This window comes from Protopterus annectens, chromosome 3.part1 (genome assembly GCF_019279795.1).
Source record: "Protopterus annectens isolate FY-2018-M chromosome 3.part1, PAN1.0, whole genome shotgun sequence".
Lineage (NCBI taxonomy): Eukaryota > Metazoa > Chordata > Ceratodontiformes > Protopteridae > Protopterus > Protopterus annectens.
Window position 1 is genome coordinate 1,407,676,974 of NC_056732.1, and position 12,129 is coordinate 1,407,689,102.

Consider the following 12,129-nt stretch of genomic DNA (forward strand, 5'->3'; position numbering starts at 1 on the left):
GTCATCACATTTGGGTTGATTCCCAAAGCTAAGGAAGGGAGGAAGAAGTTAGAGAGCATTAGGGCCAGCTATTAAGCCCTGCAAGACAGCAGTGGCCAAGCCAGCTCTGGATTTATAAAAAAGAGGCATGTGGTAATGCTTGGGTGAAGGTATGTACACAGAGCTCCAAGTAGCAACTTCTAGGATGTCCCTGGTAGGGACTCCTCGGAGAAAGGCTGCAGAGGTAGATGCAGCCCTGGTGGAATGTGATCTTATCCCCTGTGGGGTAGGTTTTCCATGGTGCTTGTAGCAGAAATGAATGCTATGGGCTATCCATTTGGAAATGGTTGGTTTTGAAATGGCCTTCCCCTCTGCCCCTGCAGCAAAGCCAACTAGCAGCTGTTCAGATTTTCTGAGAGGCTTAGTCCTGTCCAAATAAAATCTAAGTTGTCTGTGCACGTCCTGAGTGCGCAGTATTCATTCTCCTTTGTTTTGTGGATTAGGGAAGAAAGTAGGACTGATTTAGGGCCACACTAGACACCACCTTGGGCATAAAGGAAGGATTGGTCCGGAGGGAAACCCTGTCTGCATGGAAGATAATGAAGGGGTCCACTGCCATGAGGGCCTGTAATTCAAAAACTCTTCTTGCTGAAATGATGGCTAGAAGGAATGCTGTTTTCCAAGAAAGGAATTTCAACTCTGCTGTTGCAGCTGGCTCAAAGGGAGGGAGAGTGAGCTTTTCCAATACAAAGCTGAGGTCCCAGGCTGGAGTAGGGGATCTCCTGGGGGGCTTAAATTTTTGGCCCCTCTAAGGAATTGTTTTAGCAGAGGGTGAGAGAAGAAAGTTGTGGCTCAGTATTATAATGAGCTGAAATAGCAGAGGCATGAATTTTAATTGACGAGAAGGATAGGCCCTTGTGGAGCATTTCTGTTAAGTACTGAAGAATATGAGGTAAGCTGGGCACCGTTGCGCCCATTCCCCGAGACTGGTACCAGGAACAGTATATTTTCCACTTTTCTAGTACTAGGCCTCCTTGCCTCCAGAATGACATCTAGCACCTGTTTACTGAGGGATGCTATTGGAGAGCTCAAGGAATAAGCCAGGTTGCAAGGTTCATGGTTTGAAGCGGAGGGTGCGGAATCTGGACCGCCTGCTGGGCCAGCAGGGAAGGGGTCTGAGGCAGGTGCCATGGTTCCAGCAGTGCCATACTGCGCAAGAGGGTGTACCAGTGCTGGCGTGGCCAGTCTGGTGCAATCAGTACTGTCCTTGGCTTGCCCTGTTTGATCTTTAGCAGAAACTTCGAGAGGAGAGGCAGAGGGAGAAAGGCATAAACCAAGAGGCTTTCCCAGGTAAAGGACAGGGCCGTCCACTTTCCAAGCTTGACTGTAGGGAGTCCCTGTGCAGAATTTGTCCAATTGGTAGTTCTGAGGGGAGGCAAACAGGTCTACTTCTGGAGTCCCCCATTTGTTCAAGAGGTTGAATATTTTTGGTTCCAGTTGTTTCCATTCGTGTGGGTCCATGAGATTTCTGCTTAAGTCGTCTGCCAGTGAATTTAGCTTCCCTGGCAGGAATTGAGCTTGTAGGTGCACTTGGTAGCTCAAGGCTGTGTTCCACAGAGCCATGGGTAGTCTTCAGAGAGGGTACGAGTGGGTTCCCCCCTGCTTGTTTATGTACCACATAACTGTGGTGTTGTCTGTCTTTACCAATAGTTGTCCTGGAAGAATGCAGTCTTTGAAGGCTGTCAAGGAATTCTGTACAGCTAACATTTCTTTTTGGTTGATATGCAGGTGCATCTGTCTCGGGTTCCATTTGCCCTGAATGCACTGCCCTGCCAAATGAGCCCTCCATGCATAGTCTGATGCATCTGTTAGGGTTTGGACAGCAGGAGGTAGAGTGAAAGAGAGCCCCTTGTTGTGGTAACAGGCCTCTGCCCACCAAAGGAACTCTGTCTTTATAGAAGGAATGATAGGAATCATTGATTCCAGGTCCTGAGAATGTTGACACCATAGGCTTTTTAGATATCAGTGTAGTTTCCTCATATGTAGTCTTGCATATGGAATTAGTAGAATGCAAAAGGCCATAAACCCCAGGGCTTGCAGAATTTTCCTTGCAGATAGCTGGGGTTTTGTGGCCAACAGTTTGAAGTAGGTTGTCAAATTAACTTGTTTCTCTGGAGTGAGGAAAGCCATCTGGGAAGTTGTACTCAAGCTTGCTCCCAAGAATACAATCTGTTGGCAGGGTATTAAGTGAGATTTCTTTTTGTTTATGGTGTACCCCAGAGAGGTTACAAGTTTCTTTACGAATGCCAGATGTTGTAATAGCAAGTCCTGGCTTTCTGCCTGAATCAAACAATCGTCCAAGTATGGGTATATTTGAATATTTCTCTGCCTGCAAACTGCATTGGCTGGAGCTAGACACTTTGTGAATACCCTGGGTGCAGTAGATAAGCCAAAAGGAAGAGCAGAGAATGGACAGTGCATGGAGCCTGCTCTGAAGCGTAGGGATTTCCTGCAAGATTCCCTTATTGGAATGTGCAGGTAAGCTTCCTTTAAGTCTAAGGTTGCCAACCAGGCATCTTTGCCTAGCATAGGAAGAAGTTGTTGAAGTGTTAGCATTTTGAACTTTGGGATTACCAGAAAGGTGTTTAGAATAGAGAGGTCCAGGAGAGGATGCCAGGAGCTGTCTTTTCTGGGTACCAGGAAAAGTCTTGAATAAAAACCTTGTCCCCTTTGTTCTGCTGGGACTGGTTGAATAGGCCTGATACTTAGAAGAGAGAACCTGCTGTTGGGCCTCTGCCCACTGATTTGGGGGTAGGTATTGCCAACCGTTTGGGGTTGGTAGCGAGTGGAAGTGGAATCTGTATCCTTGGGAAACTATATTCAAAACCCATTTGTCCTGGGTAATAAGTTCCCAGTTTTTGGCATGTAAGGCAAGCTTTCCTCCTAAGGGAGCAGGCAGTTGAGCAGGACTTGGGAGGGTTAAGGTTAATTCATTGTGCCATTTTTCTGTAGGGGGGAGGTTTACTGCTCCCTGCTTTGGAAGTGGGAGCCCCCACTGCTTAGACCTGTGTGCAGCCTGAGACTGTAACTTAGTGGTCTGCTGTTCCTGGGTTTGGACTGAGGGGCCTGGTAGAGACTGGAAAGGACCAATTCTTTGAAGGCTAATGCCTACTAAATCTGGGAGGCTGTACTTGCAGGAAATCTTTAATAGTTTGCATAGATTTAGCTTTTTCCTCCATCCTTTTGAGTACTTCTGCTTTGTTGCCAAACAGGCGGTCTTGGTTTAAGGAAGCATCCAGTAATTTAGCTTTAACATGATCTGGCAAGTTTTGCTCCTTAAGACAAGCATGCCTTCTAAGTACAGACCCAGTGACAGCAGCCCTGCAAGATGCTTCTAAAGAGTCAAAACCACATTGCAAAGTATGTTTACCAACTTGTTCTGCAGAATGCATTAAATCCTGCAATTCGCTGTGTTCAGCACAGTCAGGAATCAACATAATTTTCTGTTTAAGTAGTCCCATAATAAGCTGCTGGTACTTTAACACATGAAACTGGCAATTTAAAGCCCTAATGGCCAAAGTGGCAGAAGTGTATACTTTCTTACCCCATCTGTCTAAGGCTCTGGATTCTCTATCAGAAGGGGTAGGATTTTTGGCAGCAGTAGCCTTTTGGTCCTTGGGAAATGGTCTCTGGATCCACAGTAGGATTCTTGAAGAGGAACTTGTGAGAGTCAGGTAACTCTGTAATACCAGTCAGGTTTTCTGGGAGCTGGAGATAAAGTGTCTGGGGAAAGGCTAGATTCCAAGAAAGCATCATCTACAATGTCCAGAACAGGAGGGATAGCTAAAGGCCTGTGTTGAGGAAGGAGTAAGAATTCCCTAAGCCTCTTTTTGCAGTCAGAGTAATCCTGGCTTTCCCAGCAGAAATGCTCCCTAAGAGTGTGCAAGCTTTCACTAAAAGAAAAATCTTCTGGAGGGGAAGCAGGCGGAATGGAATCCTCTGCATCAGAATCCTCATAGGTAGATAAGGGCAAATCCTGGTAATCAGAAGGAACAGAAGTATCAGATTCCTGATCAGAAGGAAAATCAGTTCTAGGTCTCTTAGAGGGGGAAGGCTGAATTCCCCTAATTAAGGTAATAAGGTCTTCGGCCATCTTAAGCATCTGTTTTTTAGTCATATGGGCCTGAGCATGTGGTTTGGACATTTTCTAGGTGTGGTGCAAGTTTTAGGCCTAGATGAAGAAGATGGTGTCGGTTTAAAATGCAAATCTGTAGGCCTGAATACACCCTCAAAAGCCGGTGCCTGCACAGCGGCTCCAGACCCATCCACGGTAGAGGCATCCGCAAGTTCCATAGTCGAAAAAGCATCTTGCGGTCATACCAGACTCTGAATGGGTCTCAGTAGAGGCCTGCGAACCTGAAGTAGTGGATATCAGGGGCTGTGAAAGTGCCTCACTGAGTACCGGCAGACTGGCGACTAGCTTAACGGAAGCATTGTTGGCAGTTTTGGACCTATGCGGTCTGTCTTTATCTTTACATTTTTTCGGAAGATCGGTAGTCGGATGGCTTAACGAAGCCATTTCGGAGTACTGATACAGAGTACCAAAATAATTTGCTGCAAAGACAGCCCGATGACGAATAGTATGGGGGCTTAACAAGGCACAAAACCAACAGCGTGGGATGTCGTGGTCTGGGCCTAAGCAAGGAATGCAGTACGAATGAAAATCTTTATGAGGGATTTGCTTTAAACAGGTAAGACAATTGTTAACTTTTACTGACATCGGTTGGAGCAAGAAAAAAGATCCCAACGGGGTACTTATCTTTTTTGAAGACTTCAGTTCTAAAACTCGAAAACGAAAATTTCAGGAGTCAGCTGACCGGCACTTGCGAATTGCTTCTGCTTTGGGCACCGCACGGCAAGAAAGACTGATGCAATGGCGTCGGCTGCATGTTTTATACCCCTGACGACCTGACGTCATAGAAGAAGAAACAGCATCTGACGCAGGATCCATGACTCTGGTATTTAGGCTGGCTGAGAGCTACCTGCAGGCAGATTACCCAAATGTGATGACTGCAACAGTGAAACACGAAGAACATCAAAGTCGGCCTAACAGCAAGCTCGCGTATAGCAAAAACTCTCGAGCTAAGCTGCTACCCACAATGTCCTTCTCCCAGTTACCTCGGATCGAGTTTGCATGCAACATATAGAACAAACAGAAAGACAGAGGCCATCTCTGCGCAGAAACCCTGAAACACCACAAGGACCCAGAAGATCTGCCAGGAGCCTTTGGTGGGGGACAGTGGGAGGGTGTGATGACTGGAAGATGATCAACAATTCAGACGAACATTATGGTAAGACATAACTTCATCAGAAGTTAATCTTCTTCCCATTCATCACTGATGGGACAGAATCCCAAGTTACTTGAAGAACCTGGGTGGCCCTTATGGAAGAACATTCCTGAGAACCATCGAGCCGAAGGCCACTATTCCCCTGGAGACCAGATCCAATTTGTAACGCTTGATGAAGGTATGGGGTTTAGCCCAAATGGCTGCTGTACAAATGTCATACAAGGAAGCCCTGGAATGGAAAGCAACTGAAGTTGCAATGGCCCTAGCTGAATGAGCTTTGATTTGATCAGGTTTGGATTCATTCATAAGGGAATATGCAAATGTAATGCAATCTCTGCACCATTTTGATAAAGTAACTTTTGATACAGCACAACCCAGTCTAGGACCAGAAAAGGAAATGAAAAGTTGGTCCGACTTGCGAAAGGACTTAGTCCTGTCTAAACAGAAATGTAATTGTCTATGTACATCCAATGAATGAAGGCAGTATTCCCCTTTGCTTGAGTAGTTTGGGAAAAATACAGGGAGCTCAATGGACTGGTTAACAGAAAAGTCGGAAACCACTTTGGGGAGAAAAGATGGGTTAGTACGAAGGGATACTCTGTCCTTATGAAAGATTAGATATGGGCTCTTGATGCACAAGGCTTGCAACTCAGATATCAGTCTGGCTGATGTGACTGCCAACAAAAACAAAGACTTCCACGGCAGGAATTTTAGATCACATGTCGCAGCAGACTCAAAGGGAGGTAGAGAGAGACATTGGAGAACCTGGGAGAAATTCCATGTCTCTCCAGGCTGCCTGATAGGAGGTCTACTATGGAAAACTCCCTTGAGAAAGGTCTTGCAGAGTCGGGTGGAGATAACAGGGACTCCATCTGAACAGTTATGGAAATTGGAAATAGCTGCTAAATGGACTCGAATAGTAGAGGCTGATGCCCCATTGTTAAACAACTCAGAGAGATAGTGAAGAATGGTGGCTGTAGGAGTTGAAAAGGGGTCTAGAATCTGATTATTCGACCAGATAGCGAATCATTTCCACTTATCTCTGTAGAGTTTTCTGGTGGATGGTTTGTGGGAGGCCAGAATAATATCCCGGACAGAAGAGGAGAGGGTTTCCTGCCTGGCGGCTAATGGAAGTGGAGAAACCAAGCTGTCAGCTTGAGGGTGGATAGATTTGGGGGAGTCGGCCCTTGTGGATGAGATATTAGGTCATGACGAGTGTCCAGGATCCAAATAGGTTGCAACAGGTGAGGTCAGAGGAAGGGAAACCACATGAGACCAGAAAGGGGCAATGAGGATCACCTTGCTTCTCAACCCAATAGCTTTCCTTAGAAATAAGGGTATCGGAGGATAAGCATAGAGGAGACAAAGCATCTCTCAGTGACTCCCCGTGTGGGGGAAAGAGGGCAAAATAGCGGTTGCATTTTTTGCTTAAGGGCGAGGCGAAAAGATCACAACAAGGCTGGCCTCAACGGCTGAAGATTTCTGCCATCACGATCAGGTTGAGAGACCACTCGTGGGGAAAGAGGATGCATCTGTTTAGTCTGTCCGCAATCATGATGAAGCTCCCCGGGACATGCGTTGCAATTAAAAAGAGGTTGGAAGCCATCACCCAATGCCAAATTCTCATGGCCTCACGACATAGGGGGTAGGATTTTGTCCCTCCCTGTTTACATACCAGACGACCAACATATTGTCTGACTGGATAGCAATTGTTCCTGACGGAAGGAGCGGATGAAGTGCCTGCAACACTAACAGCACCGCTCTTAACTCCAGGACATTGATATGTAAGTTGACCTCTAGGTTGGACCACGTGCCTTGGGCTGTCTTTCCCTGGAAGTGGCCCCCCCCACCCTATCAGGGAAGCGTCCGTGGTCACCGTGGCATAGGGTGGGGAGTTTGGAAGGGGCAACACCAAAGATTTTCATCTGTTCTCATCCACCAGAGAAGATCTTGCTTGCAGGAGTTGATGAGGATCTGTGCATTCAGGGGGTGGACACTGGATACCCAGTGGGACAAAAGGAGCCACTGTAGTATTCTCATATGCAATCTTGCTAGGGGGGACAATTGGAATGGCTGCCGCCATAGACCCCAGAGCCTGAAGAACTTCCCTTGCAGACACCTTCCTTCGCGTGAGTATCACTTGTACTTGTAACCGTAATCTCAGAAGTCTGTGAGGAGAAAGAGAGAGAGACTTGGCTGGTTTGAGTGTTGAATATCGCTCCTATAAATTCCAGTTGTTGGGTGGGATGAAGGATGGATTTTTCCCAGTGAATTGTGATGCCTAGAAACTCCACCAGTGCTAGAGTGTAGCAGAGGGCCCTGACCAGTAGGCGCTTGGTGGGGGCGGAGAGGAGCCAATAGTCTAGATACAGAAAAACCTGGAATCCCTGAAGTCTCAGATGAGCTGTCACCACTGCTAGGCATTTTGTGAATACTCTGGGGGCCACCAAGAGACCGAATGGCAGGGCTCTGAAATGGTAATGACTGGCTCCCAGCCAGAAGCGAAGGAGACTCCTGGAACGTTTGTCCATTTTGATGTGGTAATACGCATCCCGGAGGTCTATCGAGCACATCCACACACCCTCCGGAAGAAATGGGGGAATGGATTGAATCGTAACCATGCGGAACTTGGTCTGAACTACTGATTTGTTTAGCTGGCTGAGATCCAAAATGGGCCTCCAATCCCTGGTCTTTTTTGGTACCAAAAAGAATCTGGAGTAAAAATCGGATCCGCAATGGTCTGGGGGGACTTGTTGGATGGACCCATTTTTGACACAGCTTTCTTATTTCTGAAGCTGCCTCTTCCCTTTGACTGGGTGGAACATCGGGAAGGGATTTCGGAGGTCTTGGGTAAGAGATTAGGGGAATGTAATAACCTCTGGAAATTATTCTCTGCACCCACTGATCATTTGTAATAGAGCGCCAGGCAGCTAGGTGCAGAAAGAAATGAGCCCCGACTGCTTCCAGAGGAAAGCAATCGGGCAGCACTTCAGGAGCGCTGATAAGGTTGTCTGGAGAAAGAATCTCTGGTACCCTGATTTTGGGGACCCCCTCTGCCCTGAAAGGGGCCTCTTCCATTATTGGAACCCCCTCTGCCTCTGGGGGAGTTCTCGCCATGTGCACTACAGAAAGGGCCTTGAGATTTTTTGTGCCACATCCTTCCACTCCTCTGGTTCCTGAAGAAAGAGCGGTGAGGCTTTGAAAAATGTAGGTCAACGGCAGACTAGATTTTTCCATCCTGCTCGCACCTGGCTAAACTATTCTTCACTTTAGAACCAAACAAAGTAGACTGTTCGATAAGGGCATTTAAAAAGGAAGACTTGAAGGAGTCAGTGAGGTCACAAATGTGCATCCAGGCATGGCATCTCATAACTACACCTGCAGCTCTAGCCGCCCCTTTGGTTGCTTGGGACAGCAACCTCATGGACAAGTTGGAAATCGACTCTACGGTAGCAAGTTGGGAAGCAACTTTATCACGTGCCCCGTCCGAAACTTGACCCGTGAGGGTCCCAGACAGTTCAGATATCAGATCTCTTTGGAGCCTCGTAAAATGTGCAGAGTAATTCAGAGACCTAACAGCAAAGGTCGCTGAAGCAAAAACTCGCTTCCCTAATCTGTCCACCGCCCGTGATTCTCTGTTGGGCAGGTGGACAAGCAGGACTTCCCTCCGCAAGGTCATTTTACGTGGCAGCCGCCACCACCATAGCGTCTACTGGTAAGCCTCTTGACCAATGGGGTTGTTCCTCTGGAGGAGAGAGTATCCTGTCTGGTCTCCGGGGAATGGCCTCAACGGTATCAGGGTTCTTCCATGCCCGCTGCACGATGAGCTTGACTAGGACATCGGTGGAGGGGGGGGGTCACCCAAGAAGTAGAGGGCAGACAGCGGCCTGCAGGAATTTGGATTCCTACGAGGAAGGGTTGGAGGGTTTCCTGTCGCCCCTCTGCCTCAAAATTTCCAGGATGTCTCCAAAGGAGACATCATCAGGGGGTAACCGTGGGGACCCCTCCCCATCATCATAATCCATATCTTCAGTGGGGGACTCCTCTGGGGAGTCCATGTGTTTCCTCTTACATGTCCGTTTCTGAGGAGGATCTTCAGTGGGAGGATCTGAAGAGGACTCAGAAAGAAGGTTACCCTGTACAGGGATTTCCTGAGGCTTGCGCTCTTGGTGTCCTGGGGTGGGTGGTCTGCGATAGCTGCAGCTCAGAAGGAGTCCATGTAGGAGGAGCGTTTCCCAAAGCAAGCACCCTCTCCATCACCCAGAAGGCAGGCAGGCCCGCCCAAAGAAGAATGGGAGCCCGGAACCAAGGAAGACAATCTTGGAACCGGGGTCACAGCCCACTCCCAGGGACAGAGCCTCAATGAAAACTGGGGCAGGAGTCACCCCCGGAGCTAGAGATGGAGCTGATTAAACAACTGGAACCGTTCCCGGAGCTAGAGATGGAGCTGATTAAACAACTGGAACCGTTCCCGGAGTAGAGGGTTCCACCCCCCCAGCATGAGAATGAGGAAGGGATGGTTCCAAAGGGGCCTCAGAGAAGGTCACTGTCAACACCAAGGAGAGGATACCTCCCGCAGACGGAGCTATGGGCTTCAATCGAAGGATCCATGGGAGGAGAATAAGTGGAAGTTGCAGGGGCAATGAACCCAAAGCCAGAGTGAGGTGGGTTCGAGGAAAATTTGTAATCCCCCTGGCTGTCAGCAGCTGATCAAACAGGCGCACCACATGCAATTCAGATAGGCTCCTGGTGGACCTTAACAACATTACTGAGGGGGAGTCAGGTCGGTCCAAAAAGGGGCTAAAGGCTTGTCCAGCAAAAGGATCCAAGGACGGGGAATACCGTGTCAGCGGTGAAGTAAAAGTCTGCACCAAGAATTCCAGTTTTAAGACAGGCAAAAGAGGAACTATCAGTGCCGAAAAAGGACTAAGAGTCGAAGTGATATCTGGGGTGGAGGTCATTATCAGCTCTGATGGAGTCGTCGGTACCGATCTCAGAACGGAGATAGGGGACGACGGTGCAGAGCTAATGGCAGGCAATAAGGTAGGGTCCGAATCCACAGTCGGAACCATAGCAGTAGTCTGTGCCGAGGGTGGCGCCGATGTGGAAGTCATCACAACATTAGAAGAAACCAGTGGAGCAGAGCTCGGAGCTGAGGCTATCGGAACTAAGGAGGCAATCTTGTGCCCCGTGGAAGTTTTATGGGCCTTGTGCTTATGAGGCTTGCCCTTCTCACCAGCCGGTGAAGAAGGGTCTGAATGAGGAAGTATTTTGTCCGTAGATGGAGGGGTTGAGACCTCCGATGCAGAAATAGTCTCAGAAAATGGAGAAGGAATCAGGCCTTTCAGAATAAGTTTATTCTTTCTTTCATTCAGCGTCCACTGACAAACTAACACAAATTTGACAGGGAGGTTTCACAGATAGGTGTGGAAGCCCCAGACAATAAACACATTCCTCATGTAGATCGCTGTTGGGGAGATTACCGCTGCAGGAAGAGCAATGCTTAAACCCCAAAGTCCCCTTCATTTCAGTCATACCAAAAAAAGCGAGTAACTAATCCAAAAAGAGGTACTAAGGAGGAAAGAAGAGAAGAAAATACCAACAATGGCATTAAGAATACCACAAGGGTAAGGAAGGGCATTTACCAACAATGGTAAGAAAGAGAATACCCGTGGGTAGAGCTAGTTAAGAAAACAAGAACTACAAAAGTTTTGAGAGAAAAACTTACAAAATACTGCAAAATTTGAAAAATACAATACTTAGCTGGAGAGCTCAGTGACACGCTGCTATACAGCTGCACGGCAAACAAGATAGATCTGAGGTAACTAGGAGAAGGGCATTGTGGGTAGCAGCTTAGCTCGAGAGTTTTTGGTGTACGCGAGCTTGCTATTAGGTCAACTCGGTTCCGAGGGCTTAGAACCGAACCCATCAGTGATGAATAGGAAGATGATTAACAACTTCAGATAATTTATTATACCAACTGGAAAAACTGTGCAGCTTGAGATAAAAATGTATTCCGGATTGAGGTTTGGCATAATGGTTAAGGTGCTTTCCTCTCAAACACAAAGTACAAGATTTAATTCTCACCTTTAAATGGAAGATTGGCTATGTGCAAAAATGGCTGACAAGGACAATTTGCCTAGTACTTACCTATAAAAACTTGGACGTGTACTGGGGATGACACAGGCAACCAGGAAAATGTTTTTTGTGGAATGCATGATGCAGCAGATTTTAAAAAATTCCCTAAAGAGAACTTTGACAGAAATCTTGGGGGACCAATGGTTGTAACAAAGGAAATAACTGAGCTAGGATATAGGATCTGAATTGCCTACACATTGTCAAGCTTCGCAAAGTTTAGTGTTACCAGCTACCAAACAGAAATTTATTAGAAAATGGTCAACAAAATCTACACCTATGGCAACTGAAGTATAGAACATTGTAAAGGAGATCATGCAAGTGGAGGTAGAATCTTTACAGAGAAGGGAGGGATGAAATTTCACAGAAATACACAATTTGTGGAAACAATGCATATAAACTTATTTTCAGAAAGAAGACAAAGGAAAACAGGAAATGAACAATTTATATAATATGCTGGAGTGAATGAAAATGTTAATAAGAAAACACATTTATACTGCATGACAATAACAATGGAAACTAGTAATACTGTTACCGTTAAAAGTGATAATTTAATAAAAATGTAAAGTGTTGCACATTACATCTAAGAATTAATGCATGCCATTAACTTCCACCTTGAAAAAAATGGAATGCAAGTTCAGAAGAGTCATTTATCTTTAAGCACCTT

At 46.8% G+C, this 12,129-nt stretch overlaps 1 protein-coding gene across 15 annotated transcripts in view; it reads right to left on the bottom strand.

The window, feature by feature from the left end:
• Window positions 1-12,129, bottom strand: part of SCRIB (scribble planar cell polarity protein) — a 2,800,411-nt gene that overhangs the window by 1,749,792 nt on the left and 1,038,490 nt on the right. The window lies entirely within an intron of this gene.